Source organism: Bombyx mori, chromosome 17, assembly GCF_030269925.1.
Source record: "Bombyx mori chromosome 17, ASM3026992v2".
Lineage (NCBI taxonomy): Eukaryota > Metazoa > Arthropoda > Insecta > Lepidoptera > Bombycidae > Bombyx > Bombyx mori.
Window position 1 is genome coordinate 11,153,085 of NC_085123.1, and position 13,812 is coordinate 11,166,896.

At 36.3% G+C, this 13,812-nt stretch overlaps 2 long non-coding RNA genes across 2 annotated transcripts; one reads left to right on the forward strand and one right to left on the reverse strand.

Moving 5' to 3' along the window:
- Positions 1-1,846: 1,846 nt before the first annotated feature.
- Positions 1,847-2,900, reverse strand: LOC134200462 (uncharacterized). Its single transcript, XR_009975405.1, has 2 exons — positions 2,565-2,900; positions 1,847-2,133 (listed from the first exon to the last, which is right to left on the reverse strand). It is a non-coding gene; the product is annotated as an uncharacterized LOC134200462 (long non-coding RNA).
- Positions 2,901-2,963: 63 nt separating this feature from the next.
- Positions 2,964-5,604, forward strand: LOC101745008 (uncharacterized). Its single transcript, XR_001140093.4, has 2 exons — positions 2,964-4,430; positions 5,093-5,604. It is a non-coding gene; the product is annotated as an uncharacterized LOC101745008 (long non-coding RNA).
- Positions 5,605-13,812: the final 8,208 nt, after the last annotated feature.

Genomic DNA, 13,812 nt, shown 5'->3' on the forward strand with positions numbered 1-13,812 from the left:
AGTGGCCCTGTTTGAAAAGTGGAACTGTTCCTATGCAACACAATTGGGCTTCGTGTTGAGTGGCGACATTCACATTGATCTATGGCTCAATTAAGAACTTAATACCAAATTAGCCCTTAGCTGAACGTAGAGGCCGTACCTAATCTGGTCGCCTACATGTAAACAAGTACAAGTATGATAGTAAATTATTAACATCAAAATTATGATAAAATCACTTATTTTGTGAAATATCATTATTTTGTCTTGAAAAATCGGTAATTTTTTTTAAATATTTACTGTCTACACCACATGATTAACCATAGATACAGCCCACTGGGTTTCTCGCCGGATCTCAGTGGGTCGCAATTCCGAAGCGGTGGTAGATTTTGTGAAGCACTGCTCTAACTGGGCGTAGCTGGAATACCTTCATAAGCTACCAGCGAATAGCCTAGTTATGATTTAATCATATTTATTAAAATTTTATTTAATTTATTACTTACCTACCTAATTTTTTTTAAACCGAATGATGTTTTTTTTTATTGCTTAGATGGGTGGACGAGCTCAGAGCCCACCTGGTGTTAAGTGGTTACTGGAGCCCATAGACATCTACAACGTAGATGCGCCACCCACCTTGAGATATAAGTTCTAAGGTCTCAAGTATAGTTACAACGGCTGCCCCACCCTTCAAACCGAAGCACATTACTGCTTCACGGCAGAAATAGGCGGGGTGGCGGTGCCTACCCGCGCGGATTCACAAGAGGTCGATGTATGTAACTTTAACGGGAAAACTTGTTAATTTGATCATTAAAATGCACAACATACTTCAAATAGAGGGTCTAAAGTTTAGACTTTAAAGTAAATTATAATTTGCGTAATTACTGGTGGTAGGACCTCTTGTGAGTCCGCGCGGATAGGTACCACCGCCCTGCTTATTTCTGCCGTGAAGCAGTAATGCGTTTCGGTTTGAAGGGTGGGGTAGCCGTTGTAACTATACTGAGACTTTAGAACTTGTATCTCAAGGTGGGTGGCGCGTCTACGTTGTAGATGTCTATGGGCTCCAGTAACCACTTAACATCAGGTGGGCTGTGAGCTCGTCCACCCATCTAAGCAATAAAAAAAAAAAAAAAAAAAAGACTCAAACAGACAGAAAAGTACAACCGCAAATTCCATTTTCAAAATAATAGTAAGCTTTAGGGAAGAAGTAATTTTGTTTCAACTGTAAAATCACAAAAATATAAAAAACTTTGGCGCTATAACACCATTAGCACTATGGGTCATGATTCTTTTGCCTGTCTAAAGGACAAGTAAGAAAAGCATGAAAAGTAAACATACCGTACAATGGGGTAAATAGGGACAAAATCGACCTTCAGATTGAATTTTAAAATAGTTCCAATTAAATAGTCACTGCTCAACCAAAGAAATAAGTTGAGTCTTGAACGTACCTAGGTGATAAAAACCGTTACATAATTTTAATTATTAATTTTAAAGAAATAATCGGTAAAATAATGGCCGTCCCAATTTACCCAGCGTCCGGGGTAAATTGACACGGTTAAGGGTTAAATTGGGATATTTGTAAGGGTTGTCAACTCGCAGTACTGCGATATATAGGTAGGTGCCATATCATTATTTATATGGACCGAAATGATGAATACAATCCATAATTTAAGCACAATACACAACATAGTGTAAATTAAGCTGGTTTCTATTCCGAAGCGATGTGACGTGGATGATAATCAACAATAAATTGATCAAAAAAAGTATGTGCATGTTATATTTTAGAAAATTATTATTTAATTTCTTTAAAAATCACAACTCTGAAACAAAATCATAAAATAGAATAAAAAATAGAAAACAAAAGGACTGGAAATGCAATAATACAATTTTATTTAATCAACATTTTCAAAATAATCTTTGAGCAAGAGTAAGATATCAGGTGAATAAGATAAAAAAACAGCTTTATCTGATTACTGCCAATAATAACAAAAATAAAAGAAATTCTTTCTTAGCTAAATAACTAAACTCAATTAATTCACTCACTCATAATTGGATATCTCGGATTTTTAATTAATGTTACATTTAAAATCTGAGGCCTGTTTTTATTTGTGTGTGCGTTTTGAATGTTAACAAAATCATGATTCGACGCGTGAATAGATTCTGAAATAACAAAAGTTTTGATTCGTTTGAGTTCTTTTAACTTTTAATTTTTTTATTGCTATAAAGAACATACGACCGGGCAGATATTACAAGGTAAATGTCGCGAAAAAAAAGTAATTATATATATACTTTTCTTTTACCTATAATACTTACATAAACTAACTGATAAACACATTAACCTTCTTTACATCACGCAATTAAGTGATAGTATAGGCTAAAAAATCTATTATAAGATATCAGTGACAACCCTAACAAGCCATCCCTATTTTGTCTTTTGGCGTTCCAATTTTGTGTTTTCTCGTCCCTAATTTTTCCAGTCTCGTTCCCAATTACCCTACATACGTCCCAATTTTCCCCAAAAAGAAAGGAAAAAATATACATTTTTTATTTTGTCGAAATATTGTATTTAAAATAAGAATATTGCAACTTACCGTTTGTTGTGGTATTTCCAGGTGTATTAAAAACTTATATAAACTGTGATCTTATTGAAAAAACAACGATAATATTACTTTTTTTAAAAGTTCTTTAAGCTGTTTTAAAACGCACTTTTCAACCACTATTTTCAATTTAATTTATAGAATTTTTGGGCCCAACTTAACTCATATTTAGTACTTCCATAGTTAACTTGGTTTTTCTTCTATACATTGATAAATATTAACATAAACAAAATTAGGTAGATTCCGTGCTACAGGTACTTTGAGAATCTTCCGCAGGTTTGTCCCAATTTACCCCAGGATCCCAATTTACCCCATGTCATGGTACCAAAAAAAAACCAATTCTGTCAAGAAATATGTCTAAACCATAGACCTATATAGTAGGGACACGACATATTGTTCTATACGTACAATTGCTTATATAAATAGCACCCATTTTGAAGGCACATATATAAACATATATCTATCTCGTTCTTACTCAGCACTTTAACTCGCAGGAAAACAATATAACAAACAGTATTTCAGTGCGTACATAAAATGAAACATGAATATACGTAAATATCTCCGTCTCCGTCTAATGAGGCCGAAAATCCGCCATGTTTAGCGCGCCAAATGTCATTGTCACGTCAGTTCGGCCGTCTGTTTTGGGTTGTACATTATTTATTGACTTTGATATCGATTTAATATGATTGATTATATAAAATTTCATAATTTATCATGCTTAAAACATACAAAAATAATAATTAAAACGTATTTTATAGGATCTCAAGAAAGTCGATGCCCTAAAACTATTATCTATATGTATTTAAATTCATTATGGAGCCCTCATCCGAAAAATCCATTTTTCGGTCGAAATCTATTGATCATGACACTAATCATAAATACCACTTTAAAATATGTCATCAAAACATATTTAGACATTCTGTTTAGATATTTCGGGAAAAAGGCTACCGACAAAATCTCTTCGGAACTATTTAAATAAAATAGTTTTATTCCGCAGTGAGTAAAACACTATTGTAAATTTGTTAAATATTTAATAATTAAGTGATTTTAGAGAGGAAGTCACAAGGAATGACGTTTGTAATTAATGAATAAATGTTCTGTAGGTGTTTTTTTTTTCACGCGGTCCCTTGATCAGTTTAAAATTTGAATCACTCTCAAGCGAAAGTGATTCAAATGGTGCGGCGCACCTTCCTTGGGGTGCGCTGCGGTAGTATGTTACGGACTTTAGAGTCAGGAAAACAATTAAAATAGATTGTAATAGTCTAAGAAAAACACGTACTCAAAATACGATAACATTTAGCATGCTAGAAATGGGCTGATGGCTTTGAACTACGCCATATCTTTATGTTTTGCGACAAACGACAACTTTATAAAATCAGTGTAGCAACTTTTAAAAATCATCATATCGTTTACTTGGCAAATTCGAAGGACGAACTTTCACCCATCTAAATCATATCATATTTGCACATAACAATATACCTACTTACTTCCCATTAAAGTATAAATTCTACAAATAAATAATACTCAACAATATTTAAAATAAAATGAGCCAAGAACGTTTATCGATAAAACCTGATAACATTGAAATCTTTTGTACAGCACTAAAGCCGCCATGTTTTGTGGCCTGATGACGTCACACTGGCACGAAATTTTGGTTGACGTTTCATTTCCATAGGTTTCCTACTTCATTGGTCTAAACGGTGCCGTGCATACCTAAATGTTTTAATGTTGAATTAATCTTTTGGAAGTTGTTAGATCTCCAAACAATGTCATCTGAAGAAATTATATCTTCCACTTCAGAGCAAGAAGCAGCAACTAAATTGCGTGAATCATTTTTAAGATCAATAAGAGAACTAAGTGGTATACATAAATCAACTTTATTTACTTTTTGTAAATTTATTTTTAAACTGTTAAGTTTAAATACATTTAACACATTTAAGATTTCTAAGATTATAGATTTAGATAATTGATAATTCGGTAGGAAATGCCTTTTATTAGTAGATAATATAAAAATGAATTGCTGTTGGTTAGTCTCGCTAAAACTCGAGAACGGCTGGACCGATTTGGCTAATTTTGGTCTTGAATTATTTGTAGAAGTCCAGAGAATGTTTAAAAGGTAGATAAAATAAATAAAAATAAAATTTTTGTTTTTCCTTTGATGTGTCCCCCGTCGGACGGATTCCTTTTGTTTGTTTTAAGTTTATTTTATACAAATGTTTAGGTCTTTTATTTATCGATTGGGGCACTACGAAGTCTGCCGGGTCAGCTAGTAGATAAAACTTTGGTGTATATTAGTATAAATCTACCACCAATGCGATGTGGAATATATTTTATTCCTTAGAAATCAGTCTACAATGGGATAGTGAGATTTGTTGACAATTATGTACCAATTTCGTCTATATGAAGTACATATACTATTATGACCTATTGAAAAATAAACTTGTTCAATTTGTTATGGGAGACCATATGCATTGACATTTTAATTATTATAAGTCATTAAAGTTCTGCACATTAATTTTCAGGACTTAAGTGTACAATTCTGACATATGAAAAAAGTTCTTTAAAAGCCAAATTCAGCAGTTGGAAACCTGATGGTTCGGAGATATTAGTACACGGCTTGGAAACACCAGCATGTGTTGTGATGGACTCAGCTTTATTAAGGACACCTGATCTTTTAGCGATACAATTTGAAAACCACTTGGATTTACCATGACATTATCTTAACCTTAATTATTGTAATTTATGTACTCATATATTATTCAGCTAGATCTTACATAGTAATTCTTCATTAATAAATCGTGGGCTAACCTTACAGACAGCACAACATTCTTCTGATGCAAAAAAAATCAGACCTTTTTATAGCATTCACATCCTGACATTAAACACATTCACACGCCGCTGATAACATTTGTATATTAGGCGGAACCTGAGATTTCGTTTTTCTAGGCAAAACATCGCTGAGATGGTTGTAAATCATTTTACATATAAACATAGGAAGTTTAATAAGTGAAAATAAAATAATTTGACAAAAGTATTATAACTTGTTTTAATTAAAATTTACAGATAAAAGAGGAAATAATACAGTATAAGTATATGGCTGAAATATACAAAAATCCTAAATTCAGACCATTGATCATTTTAATTGAAATGCATGGAAGATATTACTATATATTTTATTGAATTACCTTGGAGGCAGATTGAAGAAGATGAGAAGATTTTAATTGCCTTTTTTAATTTTACAAAATAATTTTTTTAACATTAAATAAATACATTTATTTTTTATTTTCTGTGTTTAGTTACACAATAATTAGATGCCTTAACTTTAACAACATATAAGTTTAGGGGCATCCACTACAAGATGTCGATAGTTTCCATACAATTACAAATTTTGTCTTAGTGATTGCAGTTTCAGGGCCCGCCCTAATTTATTCCCAAAGATCTTATGACCTTTTTTTTATTGCTTAGATGGGTGGACGAGTTCACAGCCCACCTGTTGTTAAGTGGTTAATGGAGCCCATAGACATCTAAAACGTAAATGCGCCACCCACCTTCAGATATAAATTCCAAGGTCTCAAGTATAGTAACAAGTATAGTTACAATATATAGTTATAAGCAGGGCGGTACCTACCCGCGCGGACTCACAAGAGGTCCTACCACCAGTAATTACGCAAATTATAATTTTGTGGGTTTGATTTTTATTACACGATGTTATTCCTTCACCGTGGAAGTCAATCGTGAACATTTGTTTAGTACATATTTCATTACAAAAATTGGTACCCGCCTGCGAGATTCGAACACCGGTGCATCGCTCAACACGAATGCACCGGACGTCCTTATCCTTTAGGCCACGACGACTCGTGTCCTGCCTGATGACCTGCCTGTTGTCAAGCCTTAATATTTGCGATGTTCATGTTACTCATATTACGAACTTACAATACGTCCTATCACTAGTGGCATAATTGGATTAATAAAAACAAACCTTTCAGGTAAGGTTTGTTATACATTTATTCAGACAGATTATTGCAGTGTCTACGATTTTTCCTAATTGGATTTTTTCACTCCTTCAACTGATGCTAACAAAAAAATGGCCGTAATGGGAAAAAAGAGAAAACGTATTGTCGCCTTGGGAATAAAGAAAAGAAGGCGGATGAATTTGATTTCCTGTTTCTGATATACCTGTGTTTGATATACTTATCAATAGCTTAGTAATTGGTAGACCATAATAGACGTAAATGAGACGTTTGTATGTTTTTACTTTTATGAAGTGAAACCTCTTTAGGCGCGTTGAGAATAAATTTAACTCGCGACAGATTCGTTACGGCTAGAGGAAAAATATACAATTTAGGTATAGCGAGAGTTTTAGACTCACTCACTGATTAACTCACTGAGGTGGCGCAGTCCTCAGCCTCGTGGTCTTTCATCTATGCAGACGACGTTGCTATCTGCATCGAGAGCCGCGCAGAGCTACGAGAGTCACTCCTGTTGTGGCAACAGCAGTTACAGTCCGGTGGCCTAGTATTGAGTGTTCTTCTTCTTTTTCTCCACCTTATCCCACTATGTGGGGTCGGCACAGCTAATTTTTCTCTTCCATTCTCTTCTATCAGCCGTCATCTCAACACTCACTCCTCTCTCTCTCATATCGTCATTCACACACTCCATCCATGTCTTCTTCGGTCGACCTCTTCCCCCTCTACCTTGCACTACCATTTCCATACATCTCCTAGCCTAGTATTGAGTGTTGCGAAGACATATTACCTCCATGTCTTTTAATGACCCAGAACCAGGTAACAACAGTCCGATTTCCATCGACGGACAACTTGTAAACATGTGGGAGCAATACAAGTATTTGGGTAGTATGATGCACAGATCTGGGAACTTAAAATGCAACATTCAACACTGAATAGCCGCAGCGTGGCTAAATTAGCGAGAAGTAAGTGGTGTCACCTGCGACAGGAAGATGCGCATTAAACTCAAGGGTTTGATCTATAAGACCATAATAAGGCCTGTTAAGGCCATAATAAGATACTGAGGTGGATGTGCGGCGTGACTAGGCTCGATAAAATCCGCAACGAGTACGTGCGTGGCAGCCTCGGTGTTCGGGACATCGCTCACAAGATGCAGGAGAGTAGGCTGAGATGGTATGGTCACGTAAAAAGGAAGCCACCTGACTACGTCGGAAATTTGGCACTACTGCTCGATCTCGCCGGTCGGAGACCTAGAGCTAGACCCAAGACAAGGCGGAAAGATGTAGTGCTGAAGGATAAAAGGGAATGTAATGTTGCTGACGAGGATGCCGAAGACAGAGCGGAGCGGAGGAGTAAAGTAATGAATGCTGACCCCACCACCATGTGGGATAAATAGCTGGACAGAGAGTGAGAAAATAAACGGTGTGTCTCGCGAACCACTCGACTGTGGAGAGAGGGAAAGAACAAAGCGAGCTAGGTCGTTTCTCTTATACATAGCGTTCCCTATTAGAAGAGAAATTTGATTTAAGGATGAAAAATGAAGAAAATCACAATACTAGTTTTTTTATTTTTTATTGCCCTTCTAGACAGACGAGCATACGGCCCAACTGATGGTCAGTGGTTACCGTCTCCCATGGACAGCAATGCCAGGGGCAGAGCCAAGCCGCTGCCTACAACTTAAATGATTTTGTGACCTGTCTCAAGTGATTTTGATTGATGATGATGATTGACCAAATGATTTTGATTAATTTTGTGACCTGTCAAATGATCAAATGATTTTGTGGCCTGTCTCAAGTGATTTTCACGGTAAGAAATAACATTTTATCATTGATATAAAAATTAAATCGCCATTAATAAAAAATTGCGTAATTGTTAGTGACAGACAGGGCGTACTGGATACTGTTTGATTGGTATTATTGACCTACTTATTCAATTTGAAATGTGGGATATCCGGTACAATATAGAATAGAGGCTTTAATTTTTAGTATTGGGTGGTAGCGTTCATACGATATCTACAGGCTTCGATAACAGCGCAACAACAGGAGGGCCGGACTGACTGTCTAGAACAATAAAAAAAAAAAAGTTCATCCCAAGCGACGGAGAGTCAACAAAAAAGTGGTGGAACGAAAAACTTTCCAATGGAAAACGAAACAGCCAATTTACTTAAACCTTAATCTACTTGTGTATGGAAAATTTGTTACTAGCGTGTTTGTTATTAGTTTATGCAGTGCATAACAAACAAATATTGTGATTAGAGATCGATTTCTCTCATTTCTGTACATATGTAGGTACGTTTGAGGCTTTTAGAAATTTTGGTTCCGTCACATAAGATCCATTTTTGAAAAATTAAGCGGACTGTGGGCGACTAGAGAAATTTTGAAAGTCAGGAAAAAGTAGTGACCGATATATAATGTCCAGATATGCTTTTTTTAATTTTTTTTATTGTTTAGATGGATGGACGAGTTCATACATAGCCCACCTGGTGTTAAGTGGTTACTGGAGCCCGTAGATATCTACAACGTAAATGCCACCACCCACCCTGAGATATGAGTTGTAAGCTCTCAGTATAGTTACAACGGCCTCACCCTTCAAACCGAAATGTATTATTGCTTCACGGCAGAAAAAAGCAGGGTGGTGGTACCTACCCGTGCGGACTCACAAGAGATCCTACCACCAGTAAAAAATGTAGATGTAAAAGTAGATATAAAATAGATGTAAGCATCTACGAACTCAGTTTTATGTGAGGCATGTAAAATTTAAGTTATGAAGTTATTATAATATCTTGAAGCGCCTTTCTCATACAGACCTGTTGCTGAATCGATTTGCGACCGCATCGTGTGGCGCACACTCGGGGCGATGCTTTTATATGCCCTTGTTATTTATTTTGCCTATATCCTGTTGGCAAATGAAATTATTATTGAACATATTACAACAGAGCGAATTTTCTTGAACGGAAAATGCAATGTGTCTTTAGTGGCACATTATCCTTAGACGTGATTAAATTGAAACTAAAATCACTTGATTCGTTCTAGAGTTTTAATTGAACTACCTTGTTTCATTTTATTTGCAGAAAAAACTCTATTTGCGATCATATTCAAATTAAAAACCTACCTTTATCTTTTTAATGTCTTATTTAAGAAATTTTATTGTCAATAGAGATAGGTACTATTTCTAAATGTAACGAATGCATAGCTAAGCTGAAATTGTAATTTGATTATAGCATTATGGCGTTTCTCCCCATGCAATGAATTTCCGATAATTCTATTAAAGAGGTAGGCGGAAAAATCGATAGCTTTAGATTATGGTAATATATTCAAGCTAGTCACAATTATATTAGCCTTTTCCCTTAGAGCACGATCATTTTTATAACTCTGTAAACTGATAAGTTTTTGCATTTTGCTAGTTTAGTTAATTCTAATTTCTTATTCATTATAGTTTAGTCTATGTTGATGCACCTTTTTCTTTTTATTAAGCAAGTACAACGTAATATTTATTCGATTATTTCATTGGTAAAAAAAAACTAAAAGCTATTAATATAGTCTCACTAGCTTTTATACGGGGTTCCATTCGCGTTAGTGTAAAAATCTATCTCTCGGAAATAATACTTTTGTTCTAGTATAAATGACCTTGTCTATGTAATTTGCTTTATACCTGAACTTTGTACAGTTAATGAGAGTATAAAAAACTCACTTTTGTAATTTTATAATGCATCATCATCATCACCAAATTCTTTGATTAACCATTTTGATACATTGCGGGTTATTAAAATTTTATTGGAAGTAATTGAGTGTTGATTCCGGTAATCACATCACCACAATCATAATCAATGTCAATATAATTTATATCTTAAATGTTTTGCTGTTTAATGTTTTTGATTGACTATAAAAATTCAAATTTAACAGTAAAATCGAAACCATATTTAATGATCGAATTGAAAGCCTGAAAATCGGCACTTACCAGTCGGATGTGACCGGGCTATCACGGACGTCGGGCTTCATCAAAAGGGGCATTTGTCGTTAATCCCGAATCGTGCAGATTTCCTCACGTACCGACCGACAATTTGAGGCAAGTTTGGAACGCCAGATGTATTGCGATCACGATCCGAACGAAATACGAATTTATACGTACGTCTGCTTTGTAATTAACGTAACGTTTATTGTCTTCGTTAATGATTTTTTTTTAATGCCTTTGTAGGCAGACGAGCGTACGGCCCACCTGATGGTAAGTGGTTACCGTCGCCTATGGGCTTCAGCAATGCCAGGAGCAGAGCCAAGCCGCTGTCTACAGAGCCAAGCCGCTGCCTACCGAATTTGATAAGGTTAGCGCTACATTATAAATAGTACACCGCAAAATAGGGATATTCGTCCTAAACACGTCATTACGGATCTTTTACGGTACCAATTTTTCTAATGAAATACATACTCAACAAATGTTCACGATTGATTTCCACGGTGAAGGAATAACATCGTGTAATAAAAATGAAACCCGCAAAATTATAATTTGCGTAATTACTGGTGGTAGGACCTCTTGTGAGTCCGCGCGGGCGGGTACCACCACCCTGCCTATTTCTGCCGTGAAGCAGTAATGCGTTTCGGTTTGAAGGGTGGGGTAGCCGTTGTAACTACTTTATACGTGAGACCTATCTCAAGGTGGGTGGCGCATTTACGTTGTGGATGTCTATGGGCTCCAGTAACCACTTAACACCAGGTGGGCTGTGAGCTCGTCCACCCATCTAAACAATTAAAAAAAAGGGTCGCGTTTCCGATCCGGTGGTAGATTCTGCGAAGCACTGCTTTTGCTAGGGCCAGTGTTAGCAACACTTCTGGTTCGAGCCCCAAGAGCTCACCTACACGCTAGGGTTAAGTTGAAATAGCCTCTCAAGCCTCTCAGCATAGGTAGGAAAAAAGGGATATTCTTTTTTTAGAATTTGACGTAACCTTTCATACATACCCAATATCAGAACCATTACTTCTGTAAATCAATAGCACGTGAAATCAGTGTTTTACGATCGATTTTAAAACTTGTTTATTGTCCCTTATAAAAAACATTCAATCCAATTTCATTAGAGAATTGGCGTCTAGTTATTATCTTTATTACAGTCATGTCTAGACAAGGCAATCATGGAATACTTAAAAGTGGTGCTAGCAATACGATGGCCGAGATTGATTGCAAAACTCGAGTGAACAATACGTCTACTATATTATACAATAAGCAAAGTATGATGTGTACATACCTATGTATAGGATGTCCTACAAATATCACGTCAACCTTACGTGACTACAAATGATAGTCTGTTCAACCAAATAAGAAAAAGAAAATTTACTCTGTAATTGAAATGAATGTACAAGGAAAAAAAATCAAAGTAAATAAATATTTAAAATTGTGTTGCAGTGCCCGTGGAGCTCAGTAATCAACGACACAATCAGACTCCCGAGGCTCCTAAATACTACCTACTTCCCTTCGACTCCATACAGAAGACAGTCCTTCGGATTGCGTATACTCCCGCTCTCACGGATCGCTTAGCGTCTCTGGGTCTACTGAGAGAATTTGGCTTTCATTGTGTTTTCACCGTATGTTCCACGAGGAGTGCTTTGAGGAATTGTTCGAGATGAATAATCCTTTCATCGCTTTTTTACCATCACACCTCCCGCCATCGGAGCAGAATTCATCCACATCGTCTAGAACCGCTGCGTTCATTTACATTGAGTTTCCAGAGATATTTTTGACTACGTAACATCCGGCTCTGGAGTGATCTCTACGGTGTTTTCGGAGTGCTGTGACATGTCCTTCATAAAATTAGATTTGCGGAGAGCACACATTAAGTAGCAGCTTTGCTGTGCCCCTGGAACTACTGACCTCCATGAGCCACGGGAAGCAATTAATATTAGGTGGGCCATACGCTCGTCTACCTGAGAAAGCAATAAAAATACTTTGTACTTCCCTTAAGATACAATCCCTTCCTGTAATTGAAGTAAAAAAAATACTATCATTATCAGATAACATTTCATATATACATCACTGTTTTCGTATAATCGTAACCAAAGCCTTTCGTAATAATTTCAAGAGCTTTCTCTTAGAAAGGGTTTTACTTACCTAAGTCCTGATGTCTATCTAACTTTGTTTGTCTGTCTGCTTGAGAAATAAGCAAGTAATGCTGACTGCTGATTTAATTGTTGCCTAACAAAGCTAAACATCCTGTTCCTGTACATTGAACTAGGGGGTTAACAAACAAAAGACATTCACTTTCCACAGTTTTGGTCATCATGCACAGCTTATGTAATAATGTTCTTATTTTGAAGGTTTTCTGTTATTAATAATAATAATAAGTAAATAACTATACTTGAGACCTTAGAACTTATATCACAAGGTGGGTGGCGCATTTATGTCTAGATGTTTATGGGCTGCAGTAACCACTTCACACCAGGTGGGCTGTGAGATCGTCCACCGATCTAAGCAATAAAAAAAAATTGGGAACAAATCACGCACGGTCATCCTGTCCCAATTTAGGATTCCCTGTGTTATGGCTACCAGAGACTGATATACATACTTATATACGATTGAATATGTACTTATATAGATAATAAACACACAGACAAAGAGCGAAAAAACCTGTTCATCACACAATGTTTACCTTTGCACACGATGCGGGAATCGAACCCACGTCCCTCGGACTAACAGTCAGGCCCGCTAACTACTGCACCATCCAGTCAGTCAGTACGGTTATTGATCCAATAGTTGTTCTTCCGAAGCGCTAATAAATGAGCTGAGAATTGTAGAAATCGGAGCCATTAAGACACATAAGTGTCTTAGTTATAATAATATAATCTAAGCAGATTTTAGCGTTAGCAGAGACGAAATGCATTGAATAGAAAGTTAATTGTCTGGCCTGCAGATTAAGTTTAGGCAGACTTTAAGCTTTCATTGGTATCTGTCGTGGACAAAGTAAGCTTAAGGTTTCGAGGTCTTCTCACAGAGCGTATGTTATCAGTTTCTCAAAAGCACATCTCAAATTACTGTTATATTTTATTGTGAAAGAGATTAAAAATAATCACAGTGTTTTATATTTAAGTATTTACTCGTCTACTATCGACTATCCCACTACACAGGAGCATACATATGGACAATGTTTAGTAGAGTCGCACAAAGAGGAGATCGAGAACGTCTAATGTGTTCTATCTCATTCTCTCGTGGGGGCTACGGACCGTTGAGGCGGTTTACCCAGTCTTTGATGACTGGGTGAATCGTGGCGAAGGACGTCTCACCTTTCGTCTGGTGCA